This window comes from Eucalyptus grandis, chromosome 11, assembly GCF_016545825.1.
Source record: "Eucalyptus grandis isolate ANBG69807.140 chromosome 11, ASM1654582v1, whole genome shotgun sequence".
Taxonomy (NCBI): domain Eukaryota; kingdom Viridiplantae; phylum Streptophyta; class Magnoliopsida; order Myrtales; family Myrtaceae; genus Eucalyptus; species Eucalyptus grandis.
The window spans coordinates 32,525,540-32,541,181 of record NC_052622.1 but is presented as its reverse complement, the minus strand read 5'-3'; the positions used below and the strand labels follow the sequence as shown (position 1 = coordinate 32,541,181).

The window sequence follows — 15,642 nt, the reverse complement described above, 5'->3', positions numbered from 1 at the left end:
AGTTTGGTACATTCATTTCACCAAGAAAGAGTCTAAGTTTGAGCCCGACATTTACTTGAAAATTCAAGTTGATAAGTTGTGGGCCAACTATTTTTTAATCCTTTGCATCTCAACAATCTCCCTTCAATTTAAATCTCCACCAGGCCCTGTAGCAGAAGCACAATGTATTCACCTGAGGAGATCATTAAGAAGAAGTCCAACTTCTAGTCTATAACTATATCTCATTGGATTCACGTTCGTTCAAAAACTTAAGTTGTTCAGTTATAGCAAATTAACATTAGTAATTACTCCTCTTCATATCAATTTTTTGACATGAAACTTTTTAACACCACTCACACATGTATCTCAATCGAGATAAAATTGGAAATGAATATGTCATAAATATATAAACTAGTATGAAAAGAAAATTCCAAGCGTCTAGCTTATCACTAACATAAATTTATCAGAAAAATCCGTGCAGCACACTGTTATCTTGTGAACGAAGTACATTAGTAAAAGAACTTTGTTTCATAATAAACCAAGATTAACGTTCACTTTCTCAACTTTTTGAAGAAAAATAGGTTTGCTATCTCGTCAATGGAGTGTATTGATGAATGGAGTCTCCGCCAAACAAAAAAACTGAACCCAAAGAAAAATTGCGTCAGCTGAAATTGAAAACCTAATCGCATTGAGTTCGGGGTAGTCCTAGTCGTATACGAGATTCTCGACTCGAAGACATGTGGTGGAGTACAAGATAGAACAATCGGGCATGTGATCCTATATATAACCAGTGTTAGAGGAACGTAGAGAGTGGTAGATACGCATTGGTCCTAATCAATTATCAACCGAGAGATATGTCGATCCCGATCAGTAGTTCCAACAAGAGCAAGATCCTTGTTTCCGGAGGCACCGGTTACCTTGGAAAGCATGTCGTCCGGCCACCCCACCTTCGTCTTCACTCGGCCGGCCACCCCTCATACGCCTCCTTCCAATGTGCACCTTCGCGACGAATTTCGATCTCTCGGTGTTACTCTTATCGAGGTCTCTCTCTCTCTCAAAATACTGCACAAGTGTTATAACTTATCATCTATCTTCTCTCTACTCATGACCAATCGAAAGTAATCATGCGTATCAACCATCTACGGGATTTTTTTCGATACATGAATCGAGGCTAGCAGATTTGCCAATAAAAGAAGAAGTCACCATACAATTATTCTTTGAACAACCACGAACTTAACACAACAACTTCGGATTTGTAACGTAAAGCATGGAAATGCATGAAAGCAGGGGGAACTAGAGGAGCATGAGAAGATGGTATCCGTGCTCAAACAGGTCGATATTGTGATCTCGGTGCTCCCGAATCCTCTTTCTCTTGATCAAGTCAAAATAATCGATGTTGTTGGAAATAATAGATCCCCGAAAAGCGGATTCAACACTAAATCGAACCCCTAAATCAATGCGGAAAACGAAGCTCGGGAATAACACGTATCACCGATCGTAAAGCACACCATGGATTCGAGCGTACCTTGTTAGCCACAGATTAGACACTGACGCCGATAGAGGAAGAGAAACTTGGTCCTGTTCGATCCGATGACGCCAATTCGCCGTGAAAGGGGAGAAAACAGTGGCCTTGTGCTTACTGTTCCTTTTGGAGAGAGAGAGCGCGTGGGAGAGAAGAAGACGTACGTTAATTTCCAACACCTTGTCATCTCTCTCTCTCTCCTCCCTTTTATACCTTCCCCCATCCACGGGCCCTATTCCCGTGGGCCGGGCCTTTTGGGCCCAGCATGGGCGGACGGGCCTTAAGCCCATCACCAATTAAAACCATCATCTCCCACTCGCACATGGTGGGCTGAACAGGATTCTCTTTACCTCTCTCCAACATTCATACCGGTGAATAATCCGTGCGACCAGCATACTTTGAGAGCTCGTTGCTATACATCTGTTAGGAATATATAGCAGCTCATAATGGGCGTCACACTCCGAGTAGATTTAGTATGCAGTACTCTAGATCGATCGATCACATTTATATATCTCTTAATCTCTTTTAAACAATGATATATATATATATTGTATTCACAATTATGATTATCACAAAGACAGTCATAATTGGTTAACCGATGAATACAAAAACTACAATGTGATTCTCCAAATTCGATCTTCCTCTTCCCTTCAAACTCTCAATTTCAGTTTAGCTTACTTTTCTAGAAATGCCCCATTAGATCGAATCAACTCATGACCATTGACAATATCCTAAGATAACAAACACTAAATATAAATCTTGAGAATAAGTAAGAGTCATGAGGGGACTAAAAAATTGAGGAACTCTTTTCCTCAAGAGTCTCACACATCATAAAAAGTTGAGATCAAACTTTTTGCCACTCTTATTGGTCGTCTCATGCATACGTAGTATGAAATACGTATTACGGTATTAACTCATTTCCCATGGAGCGTATGTCTACACCTTTCAATACCGTACAGATGATAGTTCAGACATACCCAATGTCTAACTTGAGTTCACGTATCTACTTTTTACAAAATTCATCGAACTCACATCCGGCATCATAGACAGATTAAAGTAAAATATGTGGGGTATTTTACTTTCGGACATAGTAAGTATTATGTCCTCATCTTAACACCCAGTTAAGGCGACATACGTATATTAAGCTTGAGCTCTCTATTATCACCTAGATAATAAGCTTAAAAACAGTCTCATCTCTATTTATCACACAGTAAAGTAAATAGAGGCGATTACCCATGTAAGTGGGCTAATCTTATATCTGTTCGACATACTTTCTCAACTTAAAATAATACACTGAGCATTAAGATGCATAAAGATCAAACAAAGATTCATAGGCATTAATGATGAAAAAACACAAATTCATCAAATGTGAACACTTAGGGAAATTACAATATTCAGTACATCAGCCTCTACGCAATCCTAGAGATTTCATATGGCCACAAAACACATCTCTAGGTATTGGCTTTGTCATAGGATCTGCTACCATTCTATGTGTAGTATGTACTGTAAGTTCACATCTTTTCGTGCAATCATATCCTTGACAAAAGTATACTTGGTATCTATGTGTTTGGTCTTGCCATGATATTTTGGATCTTTGGTGTACGCTTTCGTTGCTTGGCTATCACAGTTAACCAATAACAAATCTGCAGCACTTCCAATAACACCTAAATGATCCAATAATCTCTTAAGCCAAACATCTTCTTATACTGCTGCTGATAATGCCACGAACTCAATTTCCATCGTGGACAAGGCTATACACTTTTGTTTCTTACTGCTCCAACATATGGTGCCATTATTTGGTAAGAGAACAAACCCAGAGGTAGATTTCATTTCATTTAAATCTCCTCTCCAATCAGCATCATAATAGCCTTTGAGTTGCAGATCCTTTCCATAATAACTCAACGTATAATCAGCAGTCCCCTTTAGATTCCTTAGTATTTATTTAACGGCCTTCCAATGTGCTTGACCTGGATTGGATTGGTATCTACTCACCATTCCAACTGCATAACATATGTTAGGTCTTGTACACATCATAGCGTACATCAAGCTCCCAACAGCACTAGTATAAGGAACATGTTTCATTTGTTCCTTCTCTTGTGGAGTCATTGGACATAGTCTATGGCTCAATCCTTCACCTTTTGCAATAGGAGTGTCTATGGGTTTACAATCCCATATCCTTCAATTCAAAATTGGAAGACAACCAACTTTTGATAGTATTGACAAGCTCCATATTACTTCCGGCAATTAGTATATCATCAACATATAATGATATGATCACAAATAGATTTATGGATCTTTTGATATATATACAATGATCTTCATCTATCATTGTAAAATCATATGCCATTATGGCATTATGAAATCGTATATACCATTGTCTTGACGACTGCTTAAGGCCATATATCGACCCCCAAAGTCGACATACCTATTCTTCTTGGCCTTTCACTATGAAACCAGCAGGTTGTTCCATATATATTCCTTCCTCTAAAACAGTCTTTACATCCATTTGATGTAACTCAAGATCCATACTAAAACACTATTGCCAGAATTATGCGAATCAAGGTAAATCTCATTACGGGAGAAAATGTATCTTCATAATCTATTCCTTCCTGTTGATTATACCCCTTTGCCACAAGGCGAGCCTTATGCCTTTCTATCGAGCCATCAGCTTTTCGCTTTATTTTGAGAACCCACTCGTTCCCAATAGCTTTGTGTCCTTTTGGAAGATCAACTAGTTCCCAGACTTGGTTTGATTTCATTGACTCAATTTCCTCTTCCATTGCATTAATCCATTTTTCCTTACTAGGGCAATTCAGAGCCTCATTAATATTTCTCGGCTCATCCTTATCTTGTGGAGCAACCATAAAAGTTTCTCCTTCAATGTCAAAAATTTCAACGGGGAATACTCTGGCTACTTGTTCGCCGTATGGGAGATTGTACACTTAGCACATCATTCCCCATTATGCTCCCACTCGGATTAGATAATGACGATATCATCTCATCATGTGGTTGTAATTGAGAATGAGATGAATTCAATTCATCACTTCTCATATTACTCCCACTTGGACGAACTCCACTAATATCATTATCTTGATCCAGGGTTTCAAATGGGGTAATCTTCCCCTATTTCGCCCTTCTTAGGAAATTCATCCACTAAGAATGTGACATCCCGTGATTCAAATTCAGTTATACTCCCACTTTCCTGCTCACCTACGAACACATACCCTTTCGAGTGTTCGGAGTATCTCATTAAAATACTCTTCTTTCCTTTAGGACTCAATTTCCCAAACTTGTGAGAGGACTCATGAGTATAGGCAGCACAACCTCATGGCTTAAGAAAATTTAAGTCTGGTTTTCTACCTGTTCATAACTCATATGGAGTGGAACTAACTGATTTGGAAGGCACCCGGTTAAGTATATAGGCAGCAGTTAACAACGCATCACTTCAAAAAGTGATATGTAAGTTAGCATGCGCCATCATGGACCTAACCATTTCTAGTAAGGTTCTATTTCTTCTCTCTGCAACACCATTTTGTTGAGGAGTATATGGAATAGACAACTGTATTTATATTCATTTTCATCACATTATTTTCTGAACTCATCAGATAAATATTCTCGACCTCGATCAGATCTCAATACTTTTATTTTCTTGTCTAATTGATTTTCTTCTAAGTTCATAAACCTTTTGAAACAACTTATGCTTCAGATTTATGAGAAATCAAATAGACACATCCGAATCGAGTATAATCATCTATTAAAAGTGATGAAGTAAACAGTCCCATGCCTTCCTCTCACATTCATTGAACCACAAACGTCAAAATGGATTAAATGCAGAGGAACGTAAGCTCTTTTATCTTTTCCAAATGGTTTCCTTGTTGTTTTCCCTACTAGGCAATGCTTACATATGGGCAAATCGACTTTTTCAATGTTGCCCAACAAGCCCTCTTTGGCTAGTCTATTCATACGTTGTTAGCCAATATGACCAAGTCTAGCATGCCAAACATTCACATCATTATCGTATGAAGTAAAAGACGTGAAACAAGGGAATAACATATTGACATCACCACAGTCAACATTCAGTACAATAAAACCATCCAGAAAGTGACCACATCTATAGTAGTTTGTATCCAAATACAAATCTACATCGATATTATGGAAGTTCACATATAAACCAAGCTTAAACAACATCAAAACAGACACTTAAATTTCGACGAATCTCCAGAGCATTTAAAATATCATGTAGGAACAAGGTGCGTCCACCACACATGTTTAGTTGGCAGGTGCCAATCCCTTTAACTTTAGCTCTGGAGTTGTTTCCCACATAGATCCACTTAGTTCCAGTTGGTATTCGTCGGAATTCCACGAAGGATCCTATATCCTTCGCTACATCGTCTGTTGCTCCTGAATCTACAGGCCACAAAGGATTGGATTCAGTCTATAAAGCAGAACTTGACACAAAAACAAAGTTCTCAAATGTACAAGGGTGTATACTTTCTTTGGCTCACAACAATCGTGAGCATAGTGACCCTTCTTGTCACAATTGTAACACCTCACCCTTGACATTTTCTTCACTCGAGGACGTTTTCCTCTCTTGTGTTGATTAACTCTTGATTTCTTGCAATAAGGACTTGATCCTTTGCATTCCCACATATTGAACGAATCAATACGCTTGCGCTTAGAGCTCAAAGCCCTTTCTGAGCTAGAACCAGCATTGCAAATATCTATTTTCAGCTCACATGCAGTTAAGCGGTCCTCTACCAGCTCAAGGTGGCGCACAGCATCCTCAAGATCTTCCATAACATGGTTAAGAGCTTCTAGTGCTTCTTGCTTTTCCAACACATATTGAATCTTCATATTCAATATTTCACAATTGTTGCCGTTCACATTAGCAATTACGTTTTTAGTTGCGGAATCCATCAATCTGAACACATTAGACATATATGCACGGATAATTAATGCCTATCATTTATGCATCCACTTTGCACAGACCCATCATATCAATGAATAATTTTATGTAAGGTTTCAGAATCAAAATGTCACTATGTTTCCAATCATTCTCCAAAAATCCTAACTTAAAACTATTATTAATATAATTGTCTTATGCAAAATAAATTCTGTGAAGTTACAAAAACTTCTATGAACTACCCACAACTAACTACCCACAACAATCAGCAATAACATAAAGTAACAGATAATTTAATATCCAATAGAATAACTATGCTTTCACATAATACAACAATCCATTACACTAAGTAATATATCCAAAAAGAAATATCAACATAGAAAGAGATATTCAACACTCAAAAACATCTCAAACTAATCTAAGAAATAAATAGGGAAAGTCCATTCTAATCTATCAGTCAAAGTATCTGAGAAAACTGAAGGCACATTTGCCAACCATGGAAAAACTTTTGGAGAGCTCTCATGTCGTCACCAAGGCGCATTCGCTCTGCGCTATGTGGCGCTTAATCTAAGGGTTGAAGTTTTAGCCAACTCAATCTTATAATGCTCTCTCACAAAAGCTTCCACTAGCCTCCTATAATCTGGGACCACGTTGACCTCTCATAGCCGATCTAACACTGCTTGCCATTCAGGTGGAAGAGTGTTTATCAAAGCCGGCACCTTCTCAAAGTCTGGCATAAGATAACCATTCCAGATGATTTCCTGTATCATCTGATTGACCTTGACCATGTGTGATACTAAATTACCATCAAGCCACCGATAATCGCCTAACTCTTTCATCAGCCTTTTCGGTCTAGCTCTTCCTTCGTCCGTTCTCGGGATTGCAGGTATCCGTGCATAACGCATCATAGTTCCTGCAACAAATGTAGAACTAAAATGGATCACTTTTAATCCACAATAAACAAAATGGAAAATACATAATTTTCCATGATTCATGCAACAAATGCAGAATAATAAATGGATTACCTCTAACCCACACAGACATAACTGAAAAAAAAACAATTTTTATTATTATTATTATTTTTTCCGGGTCAACGGTCAAAGTCAACGGTCAACGAACAACGGTCGTCGGTCAACGGTCGGTCAACGGGTCAACGGTTAAGTTGTCGGACCGGTCGGCCGGTTCGGGCGAACGGACAAGCACGTGCCGCGCGCATGCGCGGCTGGCCGACGTCACGCGACGTCATCCAAGACGAGCCGCGTGCGTGCCGGCGTCCGCGGTTCGGGTCGCCGGTCGGGTCGTCGGCTGGTGACCGCCTGGCCAACTGGCGTCATTGCTGACGTCATCGATGACGTCACCCAGTGGTTACCGACCGTTGGGTGACGTCATGCGACGTCGGCACGCGCCGGTCCGCCCGACCGGCGCATGCCGGTTCGCCGGCCGCCGGCGCCCACGTGCCGGTTCGCCACCGGCGTGTGTGGCACACGCACTGGGCGAGCCAGCGCTTCCGGGCGCGTTGCGCCCACGCGCAGCGCCTTCTGTTCGCGCGTGTGGGCGCGTGCGGCGTCGCCCGGCGGCGCACGATATGTCGCCGGACTCGCCTCGACGACCTCTTTCATCCAATGTCTTTAGAATTCGATTTTGACTTACAAAAACTCAGAAAAATGGCCGAACAGCGCTCAGGTGTCGGGATTTCTCGCCCCGATCCGTACGGCCGAAAATTTTCGCGAAAAATCAATCAAAAAAGCATCAAACAGGTCGGGAAAACATGAACTAGGGCTCTGATACCAATGTTGGAAATAACGGATCCCCGAAAAGCGGATTCGACATTAAATCGAACCCCTAAATCAATGCGGAAGACGAAGCCCGGGAATAACACGTATCACCGATCGTTAAAGCACACCACGGATTCGAGCGTATCTTGTTAGCCACAGATTAGACACCGACGCTAATAGAGGAAGAGAAACTTGGTCCCGTTCGATCCGATGACGCCAATTCGCCGTGAAAGGGGAGAAAATAGTGGCCTTGTGCTTACTGTTCCTTTTGGAGAGAGAGAGCGCGCGGGAGAGAAGAAGACATACGTTAATTTCCAACACCTTGTCATCTCTCTCTCTCTCTCCTCCCTTTTATACCTTCCCCCATCCACGGGTAGGGGTGAGCACGGTTCCGGTTCCATTTTTTCAGGAACCGGCGATCCCGGTTCTGGAACCTATCGCGGAACCGGTTTTGGAACCGGTTAGGGTTCCAAAAGGAACCCCTCTCCCCCGAGACTCCCAACCCTTTCACTTTCAGTTTTCGAGTCTCGCCGGACGCCGCGAGTCTTGCCACCGACGCCGCTCGCCCTCAAGGCCACTGCCGCCGGACTCCGTTGGATGCCAGTCGCCGACGTCACTCGCGTGAACCCTCGCCGCTCGACACCCGTAGCTGCCGTGCTCTGCCTCAACGCCCGTCGCCGACTACTCGACGCAGGCAGATCTGAGCCGAGCTCGTCTCCGCTCGCGACCCACCGCCTCTGCTCGCGCCAGAAGCCCCGATGAGCAGAAGCCCCGACGACACCGATTCTGCTGTCTTTGCTCGTGACCCACCGCCTTTGGTCACTAGGTCTCCAATTCTGACCCACGACGCCGCCGCTGTTGTCTCTGCCTCTACTCTGACGACCCGACGCCAACAGTTGCGACGCCTGACGCCATTGCCCCGAAGACCAGCAACCGACGTCCCTGCTCACTACTCAGCGCCGGACGCCGCTTGCCTGGTGAAATTGGATTTCTGGACCTTCTCTCCAAGGGTACGATTTGGGGGTACTACCATCAAATGCTTTGAATTTCATTTGTACGATCTCGGGGTAATACTAGCGTAGGGAGTGAGTGATTGACTCGGTGATTCTTGGACTTGCTCTGTTTTAACTCCTTATTAGAAGCGATGCGTAAAGTTTTCTTTTTTATTTGTTTTTGGTTGGGTTGTGCTTCTTTTTTTGGGTTTCAGCTCGGCTTTGAATTCGGAGACGAACGAGCATGTGACCATAAAGAAGATTGCTAATGCTTTCGATAACAAGATCGACACGAAGAGGGCCCTCCGTGAGATCAAGCTCCTCCGGCACATGGACCATTAAAACGTCAGTGAATCCCTTGCGTTACAGTTTTTCTATTACGTGATTGAGAATGGCTTTCTGGGTTGTTTGAAGTGTGTTGTTTTCTTTGATGGTTGGCTTATGGGTGTCGGTAGTGCCATCGATATTATGCAATGGTGTATTTACGTTGCTCTTCGTCTCAGTTCTAAGTCTAAAGAATGTGCAGTACAGGTGAATTAGCATTTCCTGCTGTGGACAACGAATTAAGAGTTAGTGCAGCAAATAGTAGAGCTTTGACTCTTTTATTTCACTAGAAGGGATATCGATTGCTTAAGATAATCTGGTCTCCATGTTGTTCGTGTTACCATTTCTCTGCATCAATTGTTAATGAGACAGAGAACATACTGAAACACCAGTCGAGTATTGACATCACTCATCAAGATATAGAAGGTCTTATTGTCACTTTGCTACTTACAGAGTTGAACGTCCCTTCTTTGAACTTTTCAGTTCATGTCTTTTAAGTGCTGTTGCTAGGAAACACGGGAAGATCTCTGAGAGTATCTAGTGAGAAAGACTTTTGCTATCTGTTTCAGTAGTTAAAACTTAACACGATCAACTATCAAGATGGGATATTGCTTTCTTGTCAGTTGCTGGTTCTTAATTATGCTAGTGGGAGTTGCCATCCGCTGCTTTTTTGTCATTTGCTGGGTCTTAATTAGGTTATTGGGAATTGACCGTAGAGTATGCGCATGCGCGTACATTATAGTTCAAATCTAAAAATAACAAAAAGAAAAAGAAAAAAAGGAACCTGTTGGAACCTGGAACCGACCCTGGAACCTGTGACAGGATAGGTTCTAGATTCTCGGTTCTAACGGGTAGGTTCCAGGTTCCCAAAATTGAGGAACCTGTACCCGAGGGTAGGTTCCAGGTTCCAAATGGAACCGAACTGGAACCTGGAACCGCTCACCCCTATCCACGGGCCCTATTCCCGTGGGCCGGGCCTTTTGGGCCCATCATGGGCGGACGGGCCTTAAGCCCATCACCAATTAAAACCATCAGATGCCATAATCGCCGCCGGCAACATAAAGGTAAACAGCCTTCTTTTCCGGGAAATAGAAACTATTCCGTGCCTCAGGGAAATACTCTTTTCTTGCCAAATATAAACACATACTAACAAGAACTTCTTCCGTTTTCTGCGGTTCTAGAGGTTCGTACCATCCGAGTTTGGGTGCGACGTGGACAGGACCACCGCCCTCCCGCCATTCCAGGCATGCCTGGACAAGAAGAAGAAAATGAGGAGGCTCATCGAAGCATCGGCCGTTCCCTATACCTTCGTCTGCGCCAACTGCTGTGCCTCATACTTCACCAATCTTCTGCTTCACACACACGACCCTCGACCTGACCTCGTTGTCTATGGGACGATATCTATTCAAGATTCTAAATACTAAGCAGCTAGTGATAGCTCGTCAGTATTGATGGCTCACTGAATCTATGCTACTGTATTGTCAGCTGTGCTTAATTACGAGTAAGACATCGCCAAATACACGATCAATGCGGCAATCGACCCAAGGAAGCGCAATCGTGTTGTGATTTACCGTCCACCGGGGAACGTAGTCTCTCAGAACGAGCTGATCTCATCGTGGGAAAAGAAAACGGGTCAGGGTTTTGAGAAAAAACTGGTGCAAGAGGATGAAGGTGATCAAGCTCTCCCAGAGTAAGTCGGGACTTATTGCATCTATATTACGGTTTCAACTACGACATCGATCGAGTTTCTTGTCTACGATCACACGTCGTGGAAAATAACTTTTTTTTGCGACACTCGTAGCCCTGCCAAGCCCACAAAACGTATGGGTGTCCATCATGCACTCCGTATTCGTGAAGGGAGATATGATGAGCTTCGACCTAGGCGAGGACGACCTCGAAGCTTCGAGCTTGTATCCAGAAATCGAGTACACCACCGTCGACCAGCTCCTTGACATATTCCTCGTTGACCCTCCAGAGCCTGCTTGCACTCCATTGGAATGATCGGCCACTGTACTACATATGTCAACGACTTGGCCTAGAAGACAATTAACGATCGTTTCTCGTTTTAGAGGGCTTGAACTCGAATTGTAGTCGGTGGGATCGTGCTTTGTTCATCAGCGTGGTGGTTAAATTAATAGAGAGAGAATGTCGTCGTGATATTTGCGGTTTTCCTGGATGTAAATACAACGTGAAGACCAGTGCCACTTCCTCTTTCTTCTTCTTATTTTGCCTTCACCATAGACTCCAAGTGTTTTGTGAAAAACGAATCACTTAGAAATTACTTTCTTAAAAATGATCGCTTGGATCATTTTCATTAAAAAAATGATCAATTATTTTTAGGGAAAATATATTTCGAGTCATTTATTTTTGGTGAAACAAATGCATTCTTTAGTTGGGATCACTTCCGGTAAACGGGATATTTTATAAAACAAACATAAAATTAGAAAATGGAATTGGGGAAATACTTCGAATTAAATTGTTTCTTGAACAAAAATTGGACATAGACTATGTGGCCGCACGAAGAGCGGAGCTGAACTTCTGCTACTAGCTGAAAAGAAATCCATCGATAAATGGCATTTGAATTAACGCTCAGACTAGTGTTCAAATTTTAAACAAAAGTAGGGCTTTCTACGAAAGAAAAGGCGAATAAGTAGATGAAAGCGAAGGGCGTGGGAATGATTAATCATCTAGAAAGTATGTAGGGATTAATCAGTCTACATCAGGAATTTTGTCCAAAATGTGCTTGTCTAAAAAGTACTAAAACTTTTGATAATTTATTAATTTAGTCATTTCAATCAAAAATCGTTGATACGACGATCTAGTTAATACCAACCATTCTTACAAAGCACAGCCTATACCGATATGAATGATTTTCTATTTCTAAATTTTTTCTCTTAGTTGCTTGCCTTAGCAAGGACCCTCAATAAATCTAGACAAGGGCATCATGGACCTTGCTTGTGCTCAATGACTTTGGTTGGCCATCGTTGAGGCTGTGTAGACTGGCAAAGGGAAATAGGGAAAAAGGAAAAAGAAAAAGGCGAGAAAATTTTTTGGATACTAAATAGAAAATTGAAAAATTATTAACTTCACTAATGACTATGCCATGTAGGATAGCCAGCATTCACGTGAGCAATTTCTTACCAAAATTAGTTGGAGGATTTATATTAGACAATAGTCAAAGGGTGGATTTATAATTGAATTAGTTGCTGTACAATTGGTTTATGACTTTTTTGAAGAATTTCCTGGCTGCGCTGAGGCAAAATAACGCATTGGAATCATCGACCACATAGGATGTGTGCCAGTGGGATTCATCCGCTCAAATACCATTCAAGTTGAACAAGTCAAAAATGGTTCGACCCATACGTCCAGAGGCCTCCGAATGTCCAAAATCAAACAGAAGAATGTGAGAATACAAGAAAACCTTTTCGACTAGATGAGGATGAACGAGGTTGAGCACCGGAAAAAGCTAAAGGTACATGAGCCAATGGACTACCATTTCCAGAAGTCGAAACAATCAAACGATTCGTCACTCTTTAGGAAAAGACGATTTGCGTGAGAGAGCCGTCGACAGAGCGCTCGGCTTTTCTAATGCACAGTCCAAACCTTTTTTTTTTTTTTTTTTTTTTTGTAGAAGAGTCCAAATCCTTTTGATTGTGTGGAAAATCCCGAATCTGCGAAGACATAGTTGAATTCGCTGAACGACAACGTTTGCTCAATCCAGTACGAGCCCACACGAAGTTGGTAAACGCTTGACAGAAGTATGACCTCTCGTGGGCATTTTATTCTTTTAAGATTAATGCCATCGAAAACCTCAAATTTTTTACTAGTGTCACGTTTGCTTCAAATTAATTATTGCATCGCAAAAATTCCAGAATCAGTACACACCATGTCACATTTACATCAAATTAATTTTTGTGTTACAAAAACTCTTATATCGATATATCCATACCACATATTCATGTCATATTTGTGCATCCTAGTTTGAGATTTTTTGTAATACAAAAATTAGTTTGGAGTAAATGTTGCATGAGTATACCAATTTAGGGGTTTTGATGATGTTAACCCTTTTCTTCCTATCTAAGGATATTTTAACGTTTGTGATGTTTCATGCTATCTTGTGTAACTATAGTAATTGGAAGGCTCATCGAGGGCCTCAATGAGTTTGCTATACGAAGCTTACATTCTCGACAGTCAATGTCCCCCGATAATGAAAGGAACGTTAGGACACAAGCTAGAAGACTTAAATAATAAATCACGCCTTAATCTAATAGCCAGAAGTTCTGAATTTGAATCTTTCAAGACCCTATTTGTCTCTCCAATTAAATTTTCATGTTTCAAATAATAAACTATGCCTTCATCAAATAGCTTAAGTTTATAGAATGGTTGTGCAAAATCGAGACGGTCGCGAATACATCAAAAAAGAAAATTTCACTCGACATGAGAACATCAAGAGCGTCATCGATACACGATCTCCACACTAAGATTTGGATTCTGAAGGTAATTTAATTGATGCAAAAACTACAAAATAAAAAAGAAAAGAAGAAGAAGAAGATTGACAAGGATTCAACCATTCAAAGTCCCACCACACTAAATCAACCTTTGATACATAATTTCAACCTCACAAGTCACAAGTCACAAGTCACAAGTCACGGCACGAGCAATTACAAAAGGAGGAGCTTCGGACGGAGGTTGAACTTGTCCTATCCTGATTGGAGACCAACATTCTTCCGACTTGGAGTAGTCTTGACCCAACCAACCGCCGGTCCTTTCTTGAAAGGAAGTGAAGACGATATGTATTTGGAGGACAAGGCTATACATGTTTGCTTCTTACTGCTCCATGATATGGCGCCATTGTTCAGTAAGAAAGCAAATCCAGAGGTAGATTTCATTTCATCTAAATCTCCTCCTCAATCAGCATCTGAATAGCCTTCAAGTCGCAGATCATTTCCTTGGTAATTCAGCTTGTAATCAGCAGTTCCCTTCAGACAACTCAGTATTCTCTTAATGGCTTTCCAATGTGCTTGACTTGGATTGGATTGGTATCTACTTACCATTTCAACTGCAAAACATATGTTAGGTCTTATACACATCATATCATACATCAAGCTCCCAACATCACTAGCATAAGGAACATGTTTCATTTGTTCCTTCTCTTGTGGAGTCCTTGGACACAGTCTATGGCTCAATCATTTACTTTTTGCAATAGGAGTGTCTATGGGTTTACAATCTTGCATACGAAATCGTTCAAGAACCTTATTTATATATGTTTTCTTGTGAAAGGGATAACGACTTCTTCGAACGATCTCTTGAAATATTAACTCCAAGAATGTATACAGCTTTACCCATATATTTCATCTTAAAGTTGGAAGACAACCAACTCTTGACAGTATTAACAAACTCCATATTGCTTCCGACAATTAGTATATCATCAACATATAATGATATAATCACAAATTGATCTTTGGATCTTTTGATATATACACAATGATCCTCATCTATCATTGTAAAATCATATGCCATTGTGGCATTATGAAAATGTATATACCATTGTCTTGATGACTGCTTAAGGCCGTATATCGATCTCAAAAGTTGACATACTTTTCCTTTTTGACATTCTTTAATGAAACCAGCAGGTTGTTCCATATATATTTTTTTCTCTAATTCTCCATTGAGGAAAACAGTCTTTACATCTATTTGATGTAACTCAAGATCCATATTAGCCACTATTGCCAGAATAATGCGAATCGAGTTAAATCTCACTATAGGAGAAAACTTTTCTTCATAATCAATTCATTCTTGTTAATTATACCCATTTGCCACAAGGTGAGCTTATGCCTTTCTATCGAGCCATCAGCTTTATGCTTTATTTTGAGAACTCACTTGTTCCCAATAGCTTTGCGTCATTTTGGAATATCAACTAGTTTTCAAACTTGGTTTGACTTCATTGACTCAATTTCCTCTTCCATTGCATGAATCCATTTTTCCTTACTATGGCAAGTTAGAGCCTCATTAATATTTCTTGGCTCATCTTCATCTTGTGGAGCAACCATGAAAGTTTCCCCTTCGATGTCAAAACGTCGACGGGAATACTTTTGCGACTTGTTCGCCGTATGGGAGATTGTACACTTTGCACATCATTCCCCATCA

At 41.1% G+C, this 15,642-nt stretch overlaps 1 pseudogene; it reads left to right on the top strand.

The window, feature by feature from the left end:
- Positions 1–833: 833 nt before the first annotated feature.
- Positions 834–11,496, top strand: LOC104427768 (annotated as a pseudogene).
- Positions 11,497–15,642: the final 4,146 nt, after the last annotated feature.